This window comes from Nerophis lumbriciformis, linkage group LG12, assembly GCF_033978685.3.
Source record: "Nerophis lumbriciformis linkage group LG12, RoL_Nlum_v2.1, whole genome shotgun sequence".
Classification (NCBI taxonomy): Eukaryota; Metazoa; Chordata; class Actinopteri; order Syngnathiformes; family Syngnathidae; genus Nerophis; species Nerophis lumbriciformis.
The window spans coordinates 46,237,803-46,260,826 of NC_084559.2; the positions used below are offsets into that span (position 1 = coordinate 46,237,803).

A 23,024-nucleotide genomic window follows, 5' to 3' on the forward strand; every position below is an offset into this window, starting at 1 on the left:
AGAGTTATTTGGACACTAGGAGAACATATAAGGGTTAGGGTTAGGGTTAGAGTTGGGGTTGGGGTTAGAGTTAGGGTTACTAATAAGCAATAATTCTGAGGTTATTGAGGGAAGACTCTTAGTTAATGGCTTACTGGTTGTATAATAAGGCCATGCAGAATAAGGCATTAATAAGTACTTAATAATGACTAATTAAGAGCCAATATGTTACTAATTTGCATGTTAATAAACAACTAATTAATGGTGCATATGTTCCCCATACTAAAGTGTTACCCTACGTTCTGTTGGATCTACTCTATTTTTTTTTGCTGCAGTTGTTACATATACTGTAGTACTGCACATCAAGGGTGTCCAACTAATTTGAGCTCAGGGGCCGCATGGAGGGAAATCTGTGCACACGCGGACCGGACTATCATGTCATTAATTCTAAAATATAAAGACAACTTCAGATTGTTTTCTTTGTTTTACTTTGGCCAAAACACATTGAATGAGAAGGTGTGTCCAAACTTGTGGCCTGTACTGTATGTATATACAGGTAAAAGCCAGTAAATTAGAATATTTTGAAAAACTTGATTTATTTCAGTAATTGCATTCAAAAGGTGTAACTTGTACATTATATTTATTCATTGCACACAGACTGATGCATTCAAATGTTTATTTCATTTAATTTTGATGATTTGAAGTGGCAACAAATGAAAATCCAAAATTCCGTGTGTCACAAAATTAGAATATTACTTAAGGCTAATACAAAAAAGGGATTTTTAGAAATGTTGGCCAACTGAAAAGTATGAAAATGAAAAATATGAGCATGTACAATACTCAATACTTGGTTGGAGCTCCTTTTGCCTCAATTACTGCGTTAATGCGGCGTGGCATGGAGTCGATGAGTTTCTGGCACTGCTCAGGTGTTATGAGAGCCCAGGTTGCTCTGATAGTGGCCTTCAACTCTTCTGCGTTTTTGGGTCTGGCATTCTGCATCTTCCTTTTCACAATACCCCACAGATTTTCTATGGGGCTAAGGTCAGGGGAGTTGGCGGGCCAATTTAGAACAGAAATACCATGGTCCGTAAACCAGGCACGGGTAGATTTTGCACTGTGTGCAGGCGCCAAGTCCTGTTGGAACTTGAAATCTCCATCTCCATAGAGCAGGTCAGCAGCAGGAAGCATGAAGTGCTCTAAAACTTGCTGGTAGACGGCTGCGTTGATCCTGGATCTCAGGAAACAGAGTGGACCGACACCAGCAGATGACATGGCACCCCAAACCATCACTGATGGTGGAAACTTTACACTCGACTTCAGGCAACGTGGATCCTGTGCCTCTCCTGTCTTCCTCCAGACTCTGGGACCTTGATTTCCAAAGGAAATGCAAACCAAACCAACCCAAACCATCTGGTTTGGGGTGCCATGTCATCTGCTGGTGTCGGTCCACTCTTGTTTCCTGAGATCCAGGGTCAACGCAGCCGTCTACCAGCAAGTTTTAGAGCACTTCATGCTTCCTGCTGCTGACCTGCTCTATGGAGATGGAGATTTCAAGTTCCAACAGGACTTGGCGCCTGCACACAGCGCAAAATCTACCCGTGCCTGGTTTACGGACCGTGGTATTTCTGTTCTAAATTGGCCCGCCAACTCCCCTGACCTTAGCCCCATAGAAAATCTGTGGGGTATTGTGAAAAGGAAGATGCAGAATGCCAGACCCAAAAACGCAGAAGAGTTGAAGGCCACTATCAGAGCAACCTGGGCTCTCATAACACCTGAGCAGTGCCAGAAACTCATCGACTCCATGCCACGCCGCATTAACGCAGTAATTGAGGCAAAAGGAGCTCCAACCAAGTATTGAGTATTGTACATGCTCATATTTTTCTTTTTCATACTTTTCAGTTGGCCAACATTTCTAAAAATCCCTTTTTTGTATTAGCCTTAAGTAATATTCTAATTTTGTGACACACGGAATTTTGGATTTTCATTTGTTGCCACTTCAAATCATCAAAATTAAATGAAATAAACATTTGAATGCATCAGTCTGTGTGCAATGAATAAATATAATGTACAAGTTACACCTTTTGAATGCAATTACTGAAATAAATCAAGTTTTTCAAAATATTCTAATTTACTGGCTTTTACCTGTGTGTGTATATATATATATATATATATATATATATATATATATATATATATATATATAGTGCATGTTTCCACTGTAAAAACGAAGTGATTTAATTGGGTGCTACTGCATAGCCCAGTGACAAACTAACCAGCAAGTCCCTTAGCCCAACACACTAAATCATTCTGGAACAGATTAAAAGTCTTTTACCATCCCCATCAGCATTGTCCTCTTTTGTCTCATGCGTCATGGCCAAGTTTAGATGAGTCTTCCCACTCTTGGCAGCCCCACTGCAAACGAGTGTAGAAGTTTACTTTGTCACACTCAGTTTAGGGAGATGAGGAAAGTTTGCCTTTCTGTGTATGGGTGTGGGCGAAGGTGTGTGTGTGTGTGTGTGTGTGTGTGTGTGTGTGTGTGTGTGTGTGTGTGTGTGTGTGTGTGTGTGTGTGTGTGTGTGTGTGTGTGTGTGTGTGTGTGAGTGTGTGTGTGTGTGTGTGTGTGTGTGTCTGCAGTCTTTTCCTGCCAGCTGCTTGTGTGTACAAGTGAGTGAAATGCAGACAGTCTGCGCATACACACACACGCACATACGTACACACACACACGTTTGATCCAGAGAAAGCCCTGCAGCTCCCAGAGACCTAACAAAAGGCCTCCTCTATCCATTGTATGAGCTGTGTGTTTCCCAGGAGAACTCAGCCAGAGAAGAGCCAAGATCACTTTCCCCTAACGTAGCTGGGTTTTTTTTTGCTCTCTATGGTCCAGCACAACTCTCTTAAAAGAAACGGCCTTCGTATTTTGACGTAGGAAGACGTTGAATTTGCAGGGGGAGAGATGGTGAGAGTGAACGTCTTGACAGATGAACAGACTGACAGAGAGCAAGCATTCCCAGCGCACTCTTATGAAAAGGAATATTCAGGGTGTTCTCTGCCATTTTAGTTGTTCCTTGTCTTTGCACCATTGTCAGCTCTCTTGTCCACTTTGTTCATGAATGTAGATCTACCCAGTGGGTGGGTAGGTAGATTTCCTCCTCATGTTGACAAGCTCCCTTACCAACTGCATACTAAAATGTCTCTGTTGAGCTATAGAACCACTCCAGCACACATTTCCAGAGTTACTCGTCATAGTAAATAATTAACAATTATCATGTGCATCTTTTTGGGGCTAGTGCTCCCTCAGACCCGGTGGTCACTTGCCTTACACCGGCCCTTTTCAAATAGTGGGGTGTGACCTTGAAGAACATCCTTTTTTTCGCCGCTCTCGAATATGACGAAGAATATGTCGCACTTGTCATCACTGTGACTACAGAGGGAGACGAGGAAGGATCGGTGTGTTGTTTTCTTTCATGTTAAGGATCGAATGTTGAGCAGAGGTGTACTTATAACAATTGTATAGAAAAATCGTACTATTCAAAGTCGCGTTGAAGAGTGTGTGTGGTGGAAATATTTTATTTTTCCTATAACATAAAATAATTGAGAAGCATTGCTTTGCACACATGGGCACATAGACAAGACTCTTAAAGGCCCCCACCCTAAACCCCATATCTCTGCCCTCTACCCACACGGTATGTTTACATGCACTAAAAAACTAATTATTCCATGCATTTGGTTAAAACCAGATTTTTAAAACAAATGTAAAAACTTAACATACTTTTTAGTTTTTTGACTTTAAAAAAAAAATAGGATTAACATATGTAGATATACCCCCTAAATCATTTGGATTTGTCAATTATTATTATTATTTTTTTTTATACAAAAAATCAGAATCAGAAATACTAAATACTAAATTAAGATTTTCAGCACAATCCCATTCAAGATCAGACAAACATTACAGGGAGACAGAACAGGATCGCTGACGAGTCTGCCAACTTCTGGCACCCCTTACAAAAAAGGTTGGCGTGGCGCAGTGGAAGAATGGCCGTGCGCGACCCGAGGGTCCCTGGTTCAATCCCCACCTAGTACCAACCTCGTCATGTCCGTTGTGTCCTGAGCAAGACACTTCACCCTTGCTCCTGATGGGTGCTGGTTAGCGCCTTGCATGGCAGCTCCCTCCATCAGTGTGTGAATGTGTGTGTGAATGGGTAAATGTGGAAGTAGTGTCAAAGCGCTTTGAGTACCTTGAAGGTAGAAAAAGCGCTATACAAGTACAACCCATTTATCATTTGTTTATTTATTTAAACAGGTAAACGCTGGGTGGGGGTGGGGGGTGATTCAGTCTAAGCCTGGGCCCCTGGAGAGAGGGTCCAGCTTGAGGCCAAGGCGGAAAAAATCATAGCTATAGCACACATAAACATGTGTGTAAGAGGGAAACATCAAAGAAAAACAAGGACATTGAAGACATTAAAAGAGCAGAGCTGATGCAACCAACCACTTCTACACACAGCCACAAAAGTAAAAACAACAACAACAACAAAAATAAAACATATACACTGTGGTGGTCTCTGCGGTGCTCCACGCCATCGTCTGCTGGGGTGAGTGGAGCATGGCCAGAGACAGGAGCAGACCCAATAAAGCAACCGAGAGAGCCGACTCTCTCGACACTCTCGGCCAGTGTCCAGTCCGCATGGATGAGCGAGGATCCGTCCAAGGAGACCGAGGTGTCCGATATCTGCTCATTCAGCCAACAAATTCAACATAGAGTGGCCAGAATATACATTTAAATATTCATATAACTTGTCATTATCCCCTTAAATATGATTATAAATCTGTCTGTTTTCCTTTCAATCAGAGTGCAAAGTACACTGTAAAAAATGTTGACTCAACTTAACTCAGTCAAGTCATCTTGTTGCTTTGACTGAGTTAAGTTGAGTAAATGTATACTCTCAAGTTGATTGCATTTCAAAACATGAGTTGACATTCAGTCTGATGTAAGATGAACTTGAAAATATTAGTTGAGATAATTTAAAATGCAGATTTGATCAAGTTCCTACAACTGTGAGTCAGGTTGGCTCAACATGGTAGATGGTCTGTAATTATATAGCTGCAAGTTTATAACACGTAACGATACCTAAGTATATGTTTGCATATGTAAACATCATATACATGATCACATTCACCAATTTACACACACAAAGCGCCAACCACAAGCTATCAAGACCGGGGAACCTCAACATGAGCTTGATCAGGCCATGATGGAACAAGTAACCCTGCGTTCTCAACCTGCCTTCCTATAAGACACACAGAACTAAAAAAGATGTTGGTTTAACTAATTTTATCTGCTTTTCAAGGTTGAAAGTTAGTTGAAAGTCCCACTTTGACTTACTTTCTGAAGTCAACTGAACCTATTATTATGGATTTTTAACGAGTTTATGCCCTTTGTTCTTGTTGAAGTTGTCATAACACTTCTTACTTAGTGATGGACAATTTGTTCTGTCAACTTGACAACAATTCTCCTTCTGACTAAAAGCCCAAATCACTTTTAACAGTGTTGAGATTAGCTGATGCAGGTATGATTATTATCAGTGAATAATGTGAATGTATAATAATACATCACTATCACATCATCCTTGTTCCAAAATGTTGGTGCTGTGTGTGAATGCTTAAAGGTGAGCTTTGATGACGTTATGACGTCTGTGTTGAGTTAAGTGTTCTATATTAGGTGGGTTGGTCCAGGTGGACCGAATCCGTTTCGATAGGGGAATGTAGGTAGTCTTGATTTGATTTGATTCAAGGAAAATATCAATTTTATATTAGCATTTATGACTTTTTTTATAACCTACATATTTAATTTAAATGGTAGAAAAATAATCTGCGAGGCCCCACGTGTGCTTGGGTGCTCGATATTAGATCTCCATACCGCCCCACTTTGACGCCACTGCTTATACCATTTAAGATCCAACGAGTATTGTTTTTTTACACCCTGATTACATATTTAATACAGAGTTTTTCAGATAGATGTATTTTGTCTCTTTGGCTTCCTGTCCATACTGCCATATTTCCCCAGGTCTTGGTGCCATTAGCTTCTAATGTGCCATTTAAATATCCAAGTGGTTGTGGCTGGGATATGACAACTTGTTCATTAGCTTGAAGGCCAATTATGCTCAACTGGAAATGACAATTTCCCATTCAAGTTGAGCTTGGTGATGCCTGGGAGTTTCACCAAGAACTCACTGGGGCCACAGTAGCCCAGATCTGAAAACAAACATGGTAGGCTGATACCATCTAATCTCCCCAACCCCATTATCGTCTACGATATCGCCATACGCCCCTCCGAACCAGACTTTCTCCCTCCCGCTATACACACCCTTTGAGGTGAAAGCTTGTCTGTTGTGGCGCGGAGTGAATGTAAGCCATTGTTGTAGTGTAACTGGACTCTACAGCCCGTTGTTTGATCCTGTTTTGGGTCTGAAAAGGCTTTTTAAAAAAAAAAAAAAAAAAACACTTCAGCTGAGGTATACCAACTCTATTTGTAGTGTGCTCTTTTTTTGTCAGTTTCTGTTGTAAGTTTTTTTGTCTAAATATTTCAGTCATATTTTACACACTTTTTCTTGTCTTTTTGGGACTTAATAAAATAAGACAAAACATTCTTAATGAACTGTAGATTACAAAATGTTATAACTCTAGTTGCTTTAATACTACCCTCAACCTATAACACTATTTATTATACTAGATCAGGGGTCGGCAACCCGCAGCTCCGGAGCCGCATGCGGCTCTTTGATCACTCTGATGCGGCTCAGCTGCGTACTTGCTGACCCTCCCGCTTTTTCCGGGAGACTTCCGAATTTCAGTGCTTCTCCCGAAAATGTATTATTGAGGGCGTTCCTTTAGCGTCCGATTTTACACTATCTGCGTGTCGGCCTAGTCACATGTTGTATGCGGGCTCTGCCCTACACACCTAAGTGACTGCAAGGCATACTTGGTCAATAACCATACAGGTCACACTGAGGGTGGCTGTATAAAACAACTTTAACACTGTTACTAATATGCGCCACACTGTGAACCCACACCAAACAAGAATGACAAACACATTTCTAAAGAACATCCGCGCCGTAACACAACATTAACACAACAGAACAAATACCCAGAATCCCATGCAGCACTAACTCTTCCGGGCTACATTATACACCCCCGCTACCACCAAACCCCGCCCACCTCAACCGACGCACAGAGGGGCATGGGGATTGATGTGTGGGGGGGTTGGGTAGGCGGGGCAGAGCCCACAAGTTGTTTTATACGGCCACCCTCAGTGTAACCTGTATGGCTGTTGACTAAGTATGCATTGCAGTCTCTTATGTGTGTCTGCAGAAGCCGCATGCAACATGTAACTGGGCTGGCACGCTGTTAATACAGCCTGTAGAGGGCGCTAAAGACAGTGCCATCACAGCACGCCCTTAATATTGTTGTAAGAGTGAAAATCAGCAGACATTCGAGAGAATAGTAGCCCTGAATCTCGGGAGTCTCCCGGAATAATTGGGAGGGTTGGCAAGTATGACGCTGTCAAGCGCAATTCATATAGAACTCGCGAAATAATGTCTTGCAGGCCGTGTGTCTGGTTTATACATAGCACAAAGCAAAAAAAAAACTGTATGCAGTGTTATTTCATTTTAAATTTCAAAAGAGTTTTGTGGCTCCCATTGTTTTCTTGAATTTGTGAAACGGGTCAAAATGGCTCTTTAAGTGGTAAAGGTTGCCGACTCCTGTACTAGATAATAATTCTCCCTTTTAATATTGTGATTGTACTGTTTCATAATTAAAGGTGTTAACAGTATTTGTCATTACTAACGATGTCAGGCCACAGGCATCGCAATAAATTTATATATTTTTTGTTTAGTCAAATTTGTGTCAAGTGCATGTCAAAATTCCCAGTCTGACCTGATCATAACACTCTGAGACCAACAGCCACTAAAGATCTGCCATAGGAATACGCCAGCAAATATTTGGTTGGTATGGGGAAATGATAAGAATGTAATGGCAAATTTTCCTAGACAAACTGGGTTTGATACCTGGTTAGAGTTCTGTCAGGAAGATTTGCGAAGTTATGTTTTAATTATGTTAAAGGGGTAATGTTATGTTTTTTTCTACATTTAAAACACTTCATTGTGGTCTACATAACATTTAATGGTGGTGCTTTGGTCAACATTTTGCACAGATTTACAATTTTACAGACCTTCTTTAAGCCGCTTTGTGGGCGATCTCTTATTTACAATACGTGCCGAAGTCCTCCTTCAGGACAAGCCCTCTTCAACTGCATCTCCACCCTGTAGATTTTACTGCACCCATATGGAGTGTACTGACAGATAAATGGATATGTTAGAACAGTGGTTCCTAACCTTGTTGGAGTTACGGAACCCCACCAGTTTCATATGCGCATTCACCGAATCCTTCTTTAGTGAAAAATAAAAAAACTTTTTTTTTCCAAATTCAAGACAAATTTATATGTTTTTGGTAACACTTTAGTATGCGGAACATATTCTAAGTAACAAAGACTTAATTTAGAGTTATTTGGACACTAGGGGAACATATTCTAAGTAATAAAGACTTAATTTAGAGTTATTTGGTTAGGGTCAGGGTTAGAGGGTTAGGGTTATAATAAGGCCATGCCGAATAAGGCATTAATAAGTACTTAATAATGACTAGTTAAAAGCCAATATGTTACTAATTTGCATGTTAATAAGCAACTAATTAATGGTGAATATGTTCTCCATACTAAAGTGTTACCATGTTTTTTTACTGGTGCATAAAATGAACCGTGCATGAACATCACCTTGTTCAAACAACAAAACCAACACAGTGCATAAACTCACAACAAATTACACACCTGCAAACCAGTCAGCTGTTGCCGTATTCGTAATACGCCGATAGGAAGAAGTTTGTATTTACAGGATGAGTCGGGTGTATTTTGACCTCCGCCAAACCCCTGAGGCCGACTCACCGAACCCTTAGGGTTCGATCGAACCCAGGTTAACAACCACTGTGTTAGAACTACAGGTGAAACTTTAAAAATTTCAATATCAGTCAAAAGTCCATTCATGTCAGATAATCAACTTCAAATGTGAAGCTAATATGTGGGTTGGAATTGGGGATTAAATCACCAAAAATTATTCCCGGGCGCGGCCACCGCTGCTGCCCACTGCTCCATTCACCTCCCAGGGGGTGAACAAGGGGATGGGTCAAATGCAGAGGACACATTTCACCACACCTAGTGTGTGTGTGACAATCGTTGGTACTTTAACTTTAACTTTAACATGCAAAGTTAGGTATGTCGAGCCTTTATGTGTTATAATTTTGCTGATAATGGCTTGCAGTTTTTGGAAACCTAACCTTTTCTGAGGTTTTCAATTCTAGGTTTTATAAGCTGTCACTCATAATTATAAACATTATTTGAAAAGAAGGCTTGAAATATTGTGAGTTACGTGTTGCAAGCCTATGTCACGTATTAGTTTTACCTTGTAAAAACATAACAGCTGAAATAAACAAACCTTTGCACAATATACAATTTTTGGTTTACCTGTACACGCTACTTCAGGGCCATTCAATTACAGAATGAAAGGAGCCGAAGGGCTCAAGGGCCGGACATCGAAATGTGGATGTTTTGTCAGAAAGTGCCCCCGCAGGTTATATTTTATTGAGACTGCGTTTACTTAATTGCAAAGTAAACACATCTTTATTCTGCCTTTGCCACTCGTTTCCAGCGTGTGCAGCTAGTTAACAGCATGAAGAAAAATAAGTTCAAGTTTTTGTTGAGGATTGATGTTCCTTCTTTTAAAGTATTTTCCTTCCTTAGTTTTATTTCTTTACACTTCTTCTTTCATTCAGGTTTGTAAGACTGAATATATAAACATAACAAAAGCATAACATCCATTGTGTATTTTACATGAATAATGTTAATTGTGGTGTCTACATGAATAAAATAGAAAGTTTAGTGTTAGTATATATTTAAACAAACTACTAATGTTTACACATATAGAAATTACATATCATTCACACACCAAACAATGTATGTGACTTATCACTATTAGCGTTATCGCCCTCTACAGGTCAAATTTAGCACTACATGTATTTAACAAGGTTTGATTGCTGCTCTCAGACAAAAAACAACACAACCACGAATATAAAAGGCATCACAAAGTCAGCAATTTCAATACAAAACAAACTAAATATCTTAATGCACAAATGATATCTACTTACAAATGTTTGACCAGGTTTCGCGATGAGGCTTAGATGCTGGGATTTCTACCATTGTTGCTGATTTTCTGGACCAATGCGTCCGTCGCTTAAAAGGTCTTTTAAAAAACAATGACTCGAGCACTTGCTCGGGGTAGAACATTCATACTTTGTTCTCCAGTCATTCTTAAAAGTCCAATTTTTGCAATGTAATTTTATTTATTTTCCAGGGTTGAATGGGTAGTCTTCATTTACTCACCCCACTGCTGCTTCATCGGGAAACAAATTCCTCGCTGTGGCCCCCTGTGGGGTGGCGGAAGTACTGCATACATGATCAACCCGAGTTTGAATGGTTTCATCAACCCTAATTGGGTGATGTTCAGCGGGCCAAAATGAAAAGCTTTGGCGGGCTGGATGTGGCCCGCGGGCCGCCAGTTGAATAGTCCTGTGCCACTAAATGGCAACAGCGAAGGATTTTATTATGCATGTGCATGTACGAGCCAGTCCTGCTCCACAACAAGAGAATATCAAAAAATAAGTAACCCTTTGACTACAACTGAATAAAAATGGCGGACTTATGCAAAGCTCTTCGGGTAAACCGCAACCATATATGGTGATAGCCGCTGACGTAACCAAGGCACAATATGTCACTAAAGCTTCCAGTTCCAAAAGTGGCAAAAATGTTTGTTAAGATCTCCGCCATGACTCCATGGTTGGATTTAAATGTTCAAAAGTTATGGGCAAGGCCGCCGTAATGCACGAGCTTACCTGGGCTGAAGCCCGGGGCCCCCCCACCAAATCAGGAGCTCCCTGATGGCGAAATGCAATGATTGGTGTTCATATGCTGTCAATCACAAACAGCTCAGCTTTGTGCAGTCATTGTGTACTCTCTCTCTCAGCTGCGTTTTTTTTCTTCCTTGTGAGAGGCGAGCGTGCGGCCTACTGAGCTAAAAGCACAGGCAATCTCCAATATTGCCAGCACTATTCTTGAAGTTGACTGGTCTCTGGCATTAACAGGAAAGGAAAGTTTGTTTTGCAAAATATCACCCCTTAGAAATCATTATTTAGCATTTAAAAAATATTTATGGAACATTTGTTTCCTATTAACAATTTTTAGTACAAAAAACGCATCAAATTTATTTTGTGAGATTTTATTTTTTAAGTTACTAAATTAAAAAACAAACTTAAAATGACGGTGGGATACTCAAAATAAAATCCTGCTTAGGCTCCCAACTTAGCCAGGGCAACCCTGTGTTGCTGGTTACTGGGGTTCAATCCCCACCTTCTACCATCCTAGTCACGTCCGTTGTGTCCTTGGGCAAGACACTTCACCCCTTGCTCCTGATGGCTGCTGGTTAGCGCCTTGCATGGCAGCTCCCGCCATCAGTGTGTGAATGTGTGTGTGAATGGGTGAATGTGGTAATACTGTCAAAGCGCTTTGAGTACCTTGAAGGTAGAAAAGCGCTATACAAGTATAACCCATTTATCATTTATAACTTTATTCTTCTGTTTTATTTTTAGCGTGTCCCTAATACTGTACTCGACAAATTCCTCTTGTAGAGGAAGTTTGTACAGGTGTACTGGCTGAAGTGTCTAATGCCACTGCATGGTTGCATTCTTTGTGCACTAATGCTGCGTTCCATTTACCTCGGAAGTTGGAATTCGGAGCTGGGAATGACCTCAATCAATCAATCAAAGATTACTCACATAGCCCTTAATCACAAATGTCTCAAAGGGCTGCACAAACCACAACAACATCCTTGGATCTGATCCCACATCAGGGCAAGAAATAATTCAAACCAATGGGAACAATGTGAAACCTTGGAAGGGGCAGCAGATGTGGGGACCCTCCTCCTGGATATGATTGATAGTGTGAGAGTCCAGTCCATAGTGGGGCCAGCAGGGGATCATCTTACATGGAGAGAAGTCAGCAGCGCAGAGACGTCACCAACTGATGCACAGAGGAGTGGTCCACCCCGGGTCGGGCAAAGCAGAAAAGAGAGAGGGCAGATCAACTTGTGTAAAAAAATGGCTTTTTTAAAGGCTTGGGTGTATAAATGAGTTTTAAGATGGGACTTAAATGCTTCTACTGAGGTAGCATATCTAACTGTTACCGATTCATTCGCCATTCCAGAGTACTGTAGCCCGAATAGAAAACGCTCTATAACCCGCAGTCTTTTTTGGGGCTCATGGGAATCACTAATAAACCAGAATTTTTGGAACATAGTTTTCTGGAAGGAACGTAGGGTAAGATACAATCAGCAAGATAGGATGAAGGTAGACCGTTAAGTATTTTATACGTGAGTAATAAAACCTTAAATGCCTCACAACCGAGTTATGGGCATTCCAGTTACGAGGTCGGAAATCAAGATTGCCACATCCACAAAAGCTATTCTTGCGCTTGCCCTATTTGAATATAAACAACTTATGAGAAAATAAGCACTTTTTCTGCAACCTTCAAACATGATGCATGAAGAGGAAACAGACACTATTGCTAACGATGGAGAATGATGAATAACATCAGCAGCGTTCTACCGCATGAAAAAAACATTTTTATAATGTCTACATCAAAACTTAGAAAGACTAATCCATGCCTTTGTGTCCAGCAGGTTAGACTACTGTAATGGCCTTCTCACTGGGCTCTCTAATCAAGCTGTAAAAATTAGCTGCTGTACATACGAAATGCTGCTGCTCAAGTCCTGACCAGAACCAGGAAATATGATCATATTAGTCCAGTGCTTAGGTCACTGCACTGGCTTCCTGTTGCTCAGAGAATGGACTTTAAAACACCTCTCCTTGTCTACAAGTATTTTCATGGTCTTGTGTCAAAGTACATGTCTGACATGTTAGAGCCATGTGAACCATCTCGAGCTCTGAGAACCTCAGGGAGTGGTCTCCTGCTGGGGCCCAGAGTCAGGACCAAACATGGTGAAAATGTACAAACCTCGTTTCCATATGAGTTGGGAAATTGTGTTAGATGTAAACATAAACGGAATACAATGATTTGCAAATCCTTTTCAACCCATATTCAATTGAATGCACTACCAAAGACAATATATTTGATGTTCAAACTCATAAACTTTATTTTTTTTTTTGCAAATAATAATTAACTTAGAATTTTATGGCTGCAACACGTGCCAAAGTAGTTGGGAAAAGGCATGTTCACCACTGTGTTACATCACCTTTTAACAACACTCAATAAATGATTGGGAACTGAGGAAACTAATTGTTGAAACTTTGAAAGTGGAATTATTTCCCATTCTTGTTTTATGTAGAGCTTCAGTCGTTCAACAGTCCGGGGTCTCCGCTGTCATATTTTACGCTTCATAATGCGCCACACATTTTCAATGGGAGACAGGTCTGGACTGCAGGCGGACCAGGAAAGTACCCGCACTCTTTTTTTACAAAGCCACGCTGTTGTAACACATGCTCAATGTGGCTTGGCATTGTGTTGCTGAAATAAGCAGGGGCGTTTATGAAAAAGACGGCGCTTAGATGGCAGCATATGTTGTTCCAAAACCTGTATGTACCCTTCAGCATTAATGGTGCCTTCACAGATGTGTAAGTTACCCATGCCTTGGGCACTAATGCACCCCCATACCATCACAGATGCTGGCTTTTGAACTTTGCGTCGATAGCAGTCTGGATGGTTCGCTTCCCCTTTGGTCCGGATGACACGAGGTCGAATATTTCCAAAAACAATTTGAAATGTGGACTCGTCAGACCACAGAACACTTTTCCACTTCGCATGAGTCCATCTTAGATGATCTTGGGCCCAGAGAAGCCGGCGCCGTTTCTGGATGTTGTTGATAAATGGCTTTCGCTTTGCATAGTAGAGCTTTAATTTGCACTTACAGATGTAGCGATAAACTATTTAGTGACAGTGGTTTTCTGAAGTGTTCCTGAGCCAATGTGGTGATATCCTTTAGAGATTGATGTCGGTTTTTGATACAGTGCCGTCTGAGGGATCGAAGGTCACGGTCATTCAATGTTGGTTTCCGGCCATGTCGCTTACGTGGAGTGATTTCTCCAGATTCTCTGAACCTTTTGATGATATTATGGACCGTAAATGTTGAAATCCCTAAATTTCTTGCAATTGCACTTTGAGAAACGTTGTTCTTAAACTGTTTGACTATTTGCTCACGCAGTTTTGGACAAAGGGGTGTACCTTGCCCCATCCTTTCTTGTGAAAGACTGAGCATTTTTTGGGAAGCTGTTTTTATACCCAATCATGGCACCCACCTGTTCCCAAATAGCCTGCACACCTGTGGGATGTTCCAAATAAGTGTTTGATGAGCATTCCTCAACTTTATCAGTATTTATTGCCACCTTTCCCAACTTCTTTGTCACGTGTTGCTGCCATCAAATTCTAAAGTTAATGATTATTTGCAAAAAAAAAAAAATGTTTATCAGTTTGAACATCAAATATGTTGTCTTTGTAGCATATTCAACTGAATATGGGTTGAAAATGATTTGCACATCATTGTATTCCGTTTATATTTACATCCAACACAATTTCCCAAGTCATATGGAAACGGGGTTTGTATTTCAGTATTATGCTACTAAAATCTGAAATAGTCTTCGCAAAGATGTGAGACGAGCCTCAACGTTGGCAACACGTGGCGCAGTTTGGAGAGTTGCCATGCCAGCAACCCGAGGGTTCCTGGTTCGATCCCCACCTTCTACCAACCTGGTCATGTCCGTTGTGTCCTTAAACAAGACACTTCACCCTTGCTCCTGATGGGTCGTAGTTAAGGCCTTGCATGGCAGCTCCCGCCATCAGTGTGTGAATGTGTGTGTGAATGGGTGAATGTGGAAATAGTTTCAAAGCGCTTTGAGTACCTTGAAGGTAGAAAAGCGCTATACAAGTATAACCCATTTACCATTTAATGTTCAAATCCAGCCTGAAAACGCTTGTATTTAATTGTGCTTGCGACAACTGAAAGTATTTTATCTCCAATAATTAATTTGTTTAAATTGTAATTAATTATAATTGTTTTTTGATCATTGCATTTCTGAATTTGATTTGAAATATGATTTTATATGTTTATGTTTGCCTTCTTTTAGTTTCTGTAAAGCACTTTAAATTGCCTTGTTTACCAATACATGAGAAAAATACAAAAAATACATCGTGTATGGCTGATTTAGTGCGACAAAAAAATAATCAAAAGTGCAAATAACAGATGCGTGTATTGTTGTTTACATTCAGAGCAGCCATCTTTGAAGTCAACTCGAGAGTGGTGAGAATTAGTGATGTGCGGATTGTTACTGAGATACCGATACCACCAATACCAGATTGTGATGCTATACTAGTGATTCTCAAATCAAAGCACTGAAATATTTAATATTTGAATTCAGGGGTGTCCTAACCTTTTCCATTAAGAGCCGCATACTGAAAAGTAAAAGTATCATATTGAAATGTTTTTATTTTACAAATAATGCTTAAAACAGATATTGACATTTAATCTTTTTTCTCATTACATACCGATTTTTCTTTGCTCTTTTTCTTAAATTTTTACTGTTGTTTTTTTCCCCATGTAAGAATAGAATAAAAATTATAACCTGTATGAAAATATCAATGCCCAGTTGCATAATTAACAGTGTTTATTATGGTTGTAGTTTTTCAAATCAATTAATTCACAAGTTGTATTATGTTATTTTTAATTAACTAACTAACTCAACTTTATTTATATTTTAAGTATGTGCATGTTCATTTTGAGAACATTTGAAATCAGGGGTGTCTAAACCTTTTCCACCAAGGGCCGCATACTGAAAAGTCGAGTATGGGGGGGCCATTTCGATATTTCTTTATTTAAAAAAAAACGCTTAAAAAAAACAGATATTGTATATATTTAAAGACAAAACGTTGTGTTATAGGTGACTCAGTTTATTTCTTTAATTATTTTGGAAAATTTCAGCATTTTCACATTACATTCTGATTTTTTTTTTCTCTTTTTTTCTTACATTTTTACTTCTTTTTTTTTTAAGACATGGTATAAATAGAAAACACACATCTTTTAAAATGTTTGCAGACACATTAGGTATATTTGTACAAAGTATCGGTATCAGATACCAGCCTGAATTTTACTCGGTATTGGATCGGAAAGAGAATCATTAAGTATCACACATCACTCGTGAGAATAATCCGACTGTCCGAGTAAAAAAATGTGACCTTGAGGGGCGTTCAAGTTGAAACGTCTGACTAGGAACTTGGAAATTTCGACTTTCAAGTACATATGTAACACACCGTTCCTCGCACTTCTTTGCTTCCATTGTTCCATTGTGGTAGTATATTATTTTCTCCCCAAAAAGGTAAAGCTAAGGACTTTGGTATGGGGAGCGTAGAAAGACTGCGTTATTTATTTGCCTTCGACGCGTTTCACAGGTGAGAAACTGTACTGCCCTTTCAGAATAATTGACACTTCAATTTAACCTTGCAATCAAAGAGGATTATTAAACCTCCCAGCATATGTGCAGCCACTCAGTGCTGCCACAACGGAGGATATGAATTTCATTCCGCCATCTTGGCATTGTATATGTCCCTTTTCAAAACAATACTGGTATTATATAAGAAGTGATTTTTGCATTTTTCTTTGAATGTGCACTTCCTTTGGTGACGTTAAATGCAGGCCAAGACTTGTGTGTAAAGTGTGTGCACCCGGAGTAAAGGTTTGCCCACATTAAACCATTAAAGCAAGTGCAATGTTGAATTATTGATCATGGCTAATGAAAAGGATCAGTTCAGGATGAACTATGGGCTTAACCAAAGCCCTGAGGCTAACACACACACACACACACACACACACACACCCACACACAGCTTAGTTTCACTGTTCAACATCTATCTTGGCTTGACTCAGAAAAGAATCAAACTACTCTTGCTACTTCTTACCTCACTCTGGCCCACTGGCCATTGTTCCTACAAACTACACTTCAGAACCCCTTCTCAAAAAACTGTTGGTACCATGCACTTGCCCAGCAACCAGCAGAGCACAGTTGTGATGCTCAGCCACGTTTCAGGGTAAAAAGGGGGATTTTTTTTTTTTTTTGAGGGGGAAGGGGTAGAGAATGCGAGGTGGAATGGGGGTAGGAGAATTGGCGCCGGCTCCTCTGAGGCGCTCAGCAGCATCCCCCTTCTGCTCAGAGGATGGCGGATGTGTCTGGGGGTATCCATGACAACACTGCTGCATGCCAGGGACATACTACCACAGTAACGTCTTCAAGTAGAGTTGTGTTGGTGTGTGGTTTTTTTGCTTTCATACAGTGTGTGTGTGTGTGTGTGTGTGTGTGTGTGTGTGTGTGTGTGTGTGTGTGTGTGTGTGCTTATGCATCAGGGCCCACAAGCATTAATATTCATTTGGTCTGACTGGGAAGCTGTTGGAGCCAAAATCAGTTTGCTGCAAGGGGCTAACATACAGGAGCGTCTTTGGATTATCCACTTATTGAGTGGAATGTGTGTAGTTAGACAAAGAATTAAGGGGAACTGCACTTTAATTTTTTTTTATTTTGCCTCTAAGTCACAATTCCCTACTTAAGACAAGAACACATGTGTTTCATTGTGCATGCATTCTAACTCATAAATAAACCTAAAGTAAGTAAGTCAACTTACAATGGAGTCAATGGAAGTCGCTCTATTTCACCTTTAAAGGGGAACTGCACTTTTTTTTTGTTAAATGTTACCCATCATTCACAATCATTATGAGAGACAAAAAGACAATAGTTGTATTTTTTGCATTCTAACATGTAAGAGTCGTCTCGTTCTAGGTGCATTCGAAAACCGTCAACAATACTTAATTTACGTTCCGTAACCTGCATAATAACCAAGCTGTAGCAACATTGTTATCGTAAGAGTGAACACTGAAGAACAATTTTTCTAGCGTAGTAACACATCAGCGTGCTACTGTATTAGCCGTAAAAGCTAACTACGGCAAGAGATAAGCGAGCTTCTACGTCAGCACAAAAGACATTTGAGTTTGTAATGCACAACATTGCGATACGACACCAATTTGTACTGACTGAAAAACATGAACAATCTTATTACAGTATCTGTAAAGTATTAGCCCACATTTAATGTTTTGTTTGTACACAGCTAGCCAGACAGCATATGTACTGTAGTTGTAACAACACACATGACATGCTGCGTGTATCATGATCAATATTAAAGTGACTCACTCGATGGACAGTTGTTCGTCTGGTCCAGCTGGCAGGGGACGTTTCCTGTTGATTTCAGGTAAGCACTCCATTTATGTTGAAATAGCTTGTCTCCAAGCTCCATATTTATAGCGTCAAAATCGCTTTCATCCCACTCTACCGGTTTCCGTCTGCTCCAACGTCTCACTCTTCCTTCATGCTCGCTTCCATAAGCAGCAGTATATTTAGTGTAAAAAGTATAAGATTGTGAATCCTCATTTGTCCGAAAATAGATTTCGTTGTCTGTTACCAAGTCTGCCATGATTAGAAAACACTCATGTTTGATTCCAGAAGTGCGCTGCTATGGAAACAGAAATTAATGCACGGAATAAACCAGTCCCGGAAATGATTAAAATGATAAAAATACGGCAAATATCAAACATATTACATATTGTTATGAACGTGTCTGTTGCTACATTATATATAGACTTGCACTAAGTATATAAAACGTTAATGGAGGGTTTTCAAGTTGTTTAAGAGGTGACCCACATTAGCCGCATCTGTCAAGTGTTGTTTTATCATCTTTATAATCATTAAATAAAAGAAGAAGACATGTTTGTTCTGGTCTCTCATAATGATTGTGAACAATAGTCAAAATAAATAAAAAAGGGCAGTTCCCCTTTAAAGCGCTCCAAAAATAACATCCAAACACCTCCATCAATCTTTTATATTACATGCTGTAAGTATATATGTAATGTATTTAAGAGGCACATTCATAATAACATGTGATATTTACATATTTTACAAATTTTAAGCATTCAGTGGTGTATTAATTTTACAGATACATCACACCAATCACGTTTTCTTTCAACAACAACACCACAAATCATGCAGACTTCATGACAGACAACAAAGACTACTTTGGGACAAATAACGATCCAGAATCTTATAGTTTTGAGCCTGACTATACAGAGGATGAGCTCCAAGTTTTAGAAGCTGTGTGCTTAACGTATCCAGCTTTAGTGAAACACTACGCATCATGTAGCAGTATTGCTAAGTGCTGAACAAGAAATACAAACTACGACCATAATAAAACAATCACTTACTGTACAATGGCCGCACTCTCTGGGATGCCGCTTGATGGGATGTTCATATTTTCCCGTTTAGATGAAGAATTTTTCATAATCCATCCAGAGGGAGAACAAAAAAAAGTGGCCGCAAACGAGCGTTTTTTGTGTCCTTCTCACTATCTCCGGGTTTAAATTGGATGTCAAAGTTGACCAACTTCTCGGTTTATGGCTACAACTTTTGACTATCCAGGTGAGAGGCATGATTTATAATCTAGAATTAACTTTCACCAGCTCACAGGTGATCCAGCAGCTCAGTCTTTGTCAATATAGCAGCATAAGCTTATTAGCTCTCTGTGATCATTGCACTGCTACAACTAGATCGTCTGTGTTAGCGCTTGTAATAACAATATCGCTAATACTTGGTTAATATTCAGGTCACCACATGTAAATAGAATATTGCTGGTGGTTTTTGGATGTTTTTTAAAATGGCTTTAGGGGCAGAACAGACAGTGGCGGGCCGTGCGTTTCCCACCTAGGCCTTCAGTGAGGTCCTGTGTCCAATGATTACCTCTCAAAATACCATCATTTATGTCACCACTAGACCATTGCTAGAGAAATACTATACAGAAACACATGTACCTCCTACTGGGCATTGAATCACCAACAACAGTGTACAAAACAAGTTATTTTCTGGCACATTTAAAACTCAATAAACCCGCATCAGCAATTAAAACATATCTTATGTGGTACTGTCAAAATAAAAATGGAAAAAAACATGAACGTGAAAAAATAAAAGAAATACAATTTGTGAACTCACAATTTGTAGAACCCATTCGAGCTTTCGGGGTTGGCCGACATCGTCTCACAAGATATAGTTTATCTTTAAATGTCCTTCTTGAAAATGGCCTGGCAAATATATGCGTTGTCTTGTCTAATCATAAAAGATGCAGACGAGGCGTGTTGGCTGACTTCTTAAAGTTTACTCCACAAGGTGCTCATCAAAAACGTCCCGCTGCCGGCATGGCTAAACGCGGCTACTGGGCATGCTCTCCACTACTGTGGCATGCTGGGTAATGCAGTTCTTATGTTACCTAGCTCATAACATCACAATATATATCTGCCTTAGGCCAGCTAGAAAGCCTTACTCACAACAACTTGCGATCTGATTGGCTATCGCAACTGTCTGTCAAATGTTTGTGTCCATTCACTTACAGTGCACGGACGCCGCATTGTTGATTCTGAAGGCTCTAGGCAGATTTTGTACAGCATGGCAACAGAAGCAAGCTGAATTCTGATTGGATAAAAACTCTATAATCTAAAAACAACAGCACTGGAAGGAGCATAATATTACATGAAGAGAATATGAATACTTTTAGATATTTAGGGAAAGTGAATTAAAAATCACCCATCCATCCATCCATTTTCTACCGCTTGTCCCTTTTGGGGTCGCTGGAGCCTATCTCAGCTGCAAATTACTTTTATCTTTAACTACGATCATGATTTCTGGTTATGTTAGGCCAGCAGAGAAGGCCTTGCTGACCCTGACGGCACATCTTGGGGCGGTATAGCTTGGTTGGTAGAGTGGCCGTGCCAGCAACTTGAGGGTTCCAGGTTCGATCCACGCTTCCGCCATCCTAGTCACTGCCGTTGTGTCCTTGGGCAAGACACTTTAACCATATATATAAAGCGCTTTGAGTCACTAGAGAAAAAGCGCTATATAAATATAATTCACAATTCACTTCACACCTATGAGAATGGAGTACTCTTGTTGTTAGCCATATGCCGTATTTTACGAATTAGAATGCTTTAAAAAAAGAATACATATGTGTACTTGTCTTACATAGTGATTGTGAAGGATAGGCAACATTCCAAAAAAGGGCAGTTCCCCTTTAAAGCTCTGTACCCTCATGATGCACAGGTCAATAATCACACGGTCACACACTTCTGTGTTCTAATAGTCCCTTCTGGGGGACCGGTTTCTCCACTAATAGCAACCCTCTCATGAGTTCTATGCTAGACCGAAAGAGAGAGAAGAGACAATGGTCTGCGTGTCAGAGGTTATATACTGTTTTATTGTGTCCCCTATACACCCACTCCCTCTCACACACATACACACTTAAATGCAGATCCTATGGGAGTATATTTTTAACCCTGACAGCCCTGTGCATTTGCTGGGGAGGTTAAAGGGGACGAATGGTGAATCAAGTAAATAATTCACAATAGCTGAAACTCTTTCGATGTAACCTCAGCATGAACGGGCGGTGAGGGGAGACCAAAGAGACTTACTTACCTTCTAGCACACTTTAGAAGTTACATTTGGTGCAACTCTGTGTTTTGAGGTTGCTGCAAAGTGCACACTTACTTCTTCCCGCAAACTTGAGTCATCTATGCGCTTATGGAGCTGACGTTTTCTCTGCGTCTTGTTTAGGTTTGACGAAGACCTCCCGGAAGCAAATGCCCCGATGATGTCGGTCTTCAGGCGAAAACGTCAAGGATATTCAGCATATCACAAAGGTGACGTTCTCCTCTCAAGCATTACCGTTTCTGCCCTCTTTTTATGTGGGCTGTATTTCACAAATGCCCTCCCCGCCCTGGATCACCAGCCTCCGCATGCCTTTCACCACAGTATTTTCCGCAAAAGTGTCCGTGAGACATTTTGAGTGACACGGCATGTGTCAAACGGCTGATTGAAGGAGACACATCGAGAAATGCTGTGCTAATGAAATCACCTGACCCACATCCTTTAGTGCTATCCCTTTCTTCAAAGACATAGAAAGGGCATTTATCAGAGGTGGGACCAAGTCATTGTTTTGCAAGTCACAAGTAAGTCTCAAGTCTTTGCCCTCAAGTCCGAGTCAAGTCCCGAGTCAAGACAGGCAAGCCCCGAGTCAAGTCCAAAGTCAAGACTGGAAAGTCTCAAGTCAAGTCCTAAGTCCTGCATTTTGAGTTTCGAGTCCTTTCAAGTCCTTTTAACCACAGACTAATATATTAACACAGATTGTGTATGCTTTTCAAACGCTGTATTTATTTATTAAAACAAGTGCATTTTAAATTGCAGGAAAGAAAATTGTGCTGACATTGCACTTCATAATAGCACTATTAACCAGTCATTTTAAACATTAACTCATTCCTTTACAGAACAAACACATTGAAAAATAAAGTGCAAATGTACTTATTTGTACAAAAGTGTTAACATTGAAAAAACATGACATATACGTGAACATAACAAAAAAGTTGTACTTTTTATATGTCAGGGCCCTATGCTGCATTGCATTTGCAAAAGACCAAATTAGCCAAGAGTCTGTCAGTCATTTGTGCACGATGGGGGCGTAGTATGATGCCACCATGGCTGAAAACTCGCTCCACTGGAGCACTGGAGGCAGGCACTGCCAAGACTCTCATGGCCACTCGGAACAGTGAAGGAAGAGTCTTCATGTTCAATGCCCAGAACAAAAGGGGGGAGAGAGTTTTTTGGGGTTGGTGCACTACTTGTAAATGTATCTTGTGTTTTTTATGTTGATTTAATTAAAAAAAGAAAGAAAAAAATATATATATATTTCTTGTGCGGCCCGATACCAATCGATCCACGGACCAGTAGCGGGCCGCGGCCCGGTGGTTGGGGAC

The 23,024-nt window shown here is 40.3% G+C and overlaps 1 long non-coding RNA gene across 1 annotated transcript in view; it reads left to right on the forward strand.

Moving 5' to 3' along the window:
- LOC133623385 (uncharacterized) overlaps positions 1 to 23,024 on the forward strand; it is a 104,982-nt gene that overhangs the window by 64,678 nt on the left and 17,280 nt on the right. Inside the window, exon 3 of the long non-coding RNA XR_009817882.2 lies at positions 21,829 to 21,914. This is a non-coding gene — a long non-coding RNA (uncharacterized lncRNA). The remainder of the gene's footprint in view (positions 1 to 21,828; positions 21,915 to 23,024) is intronic.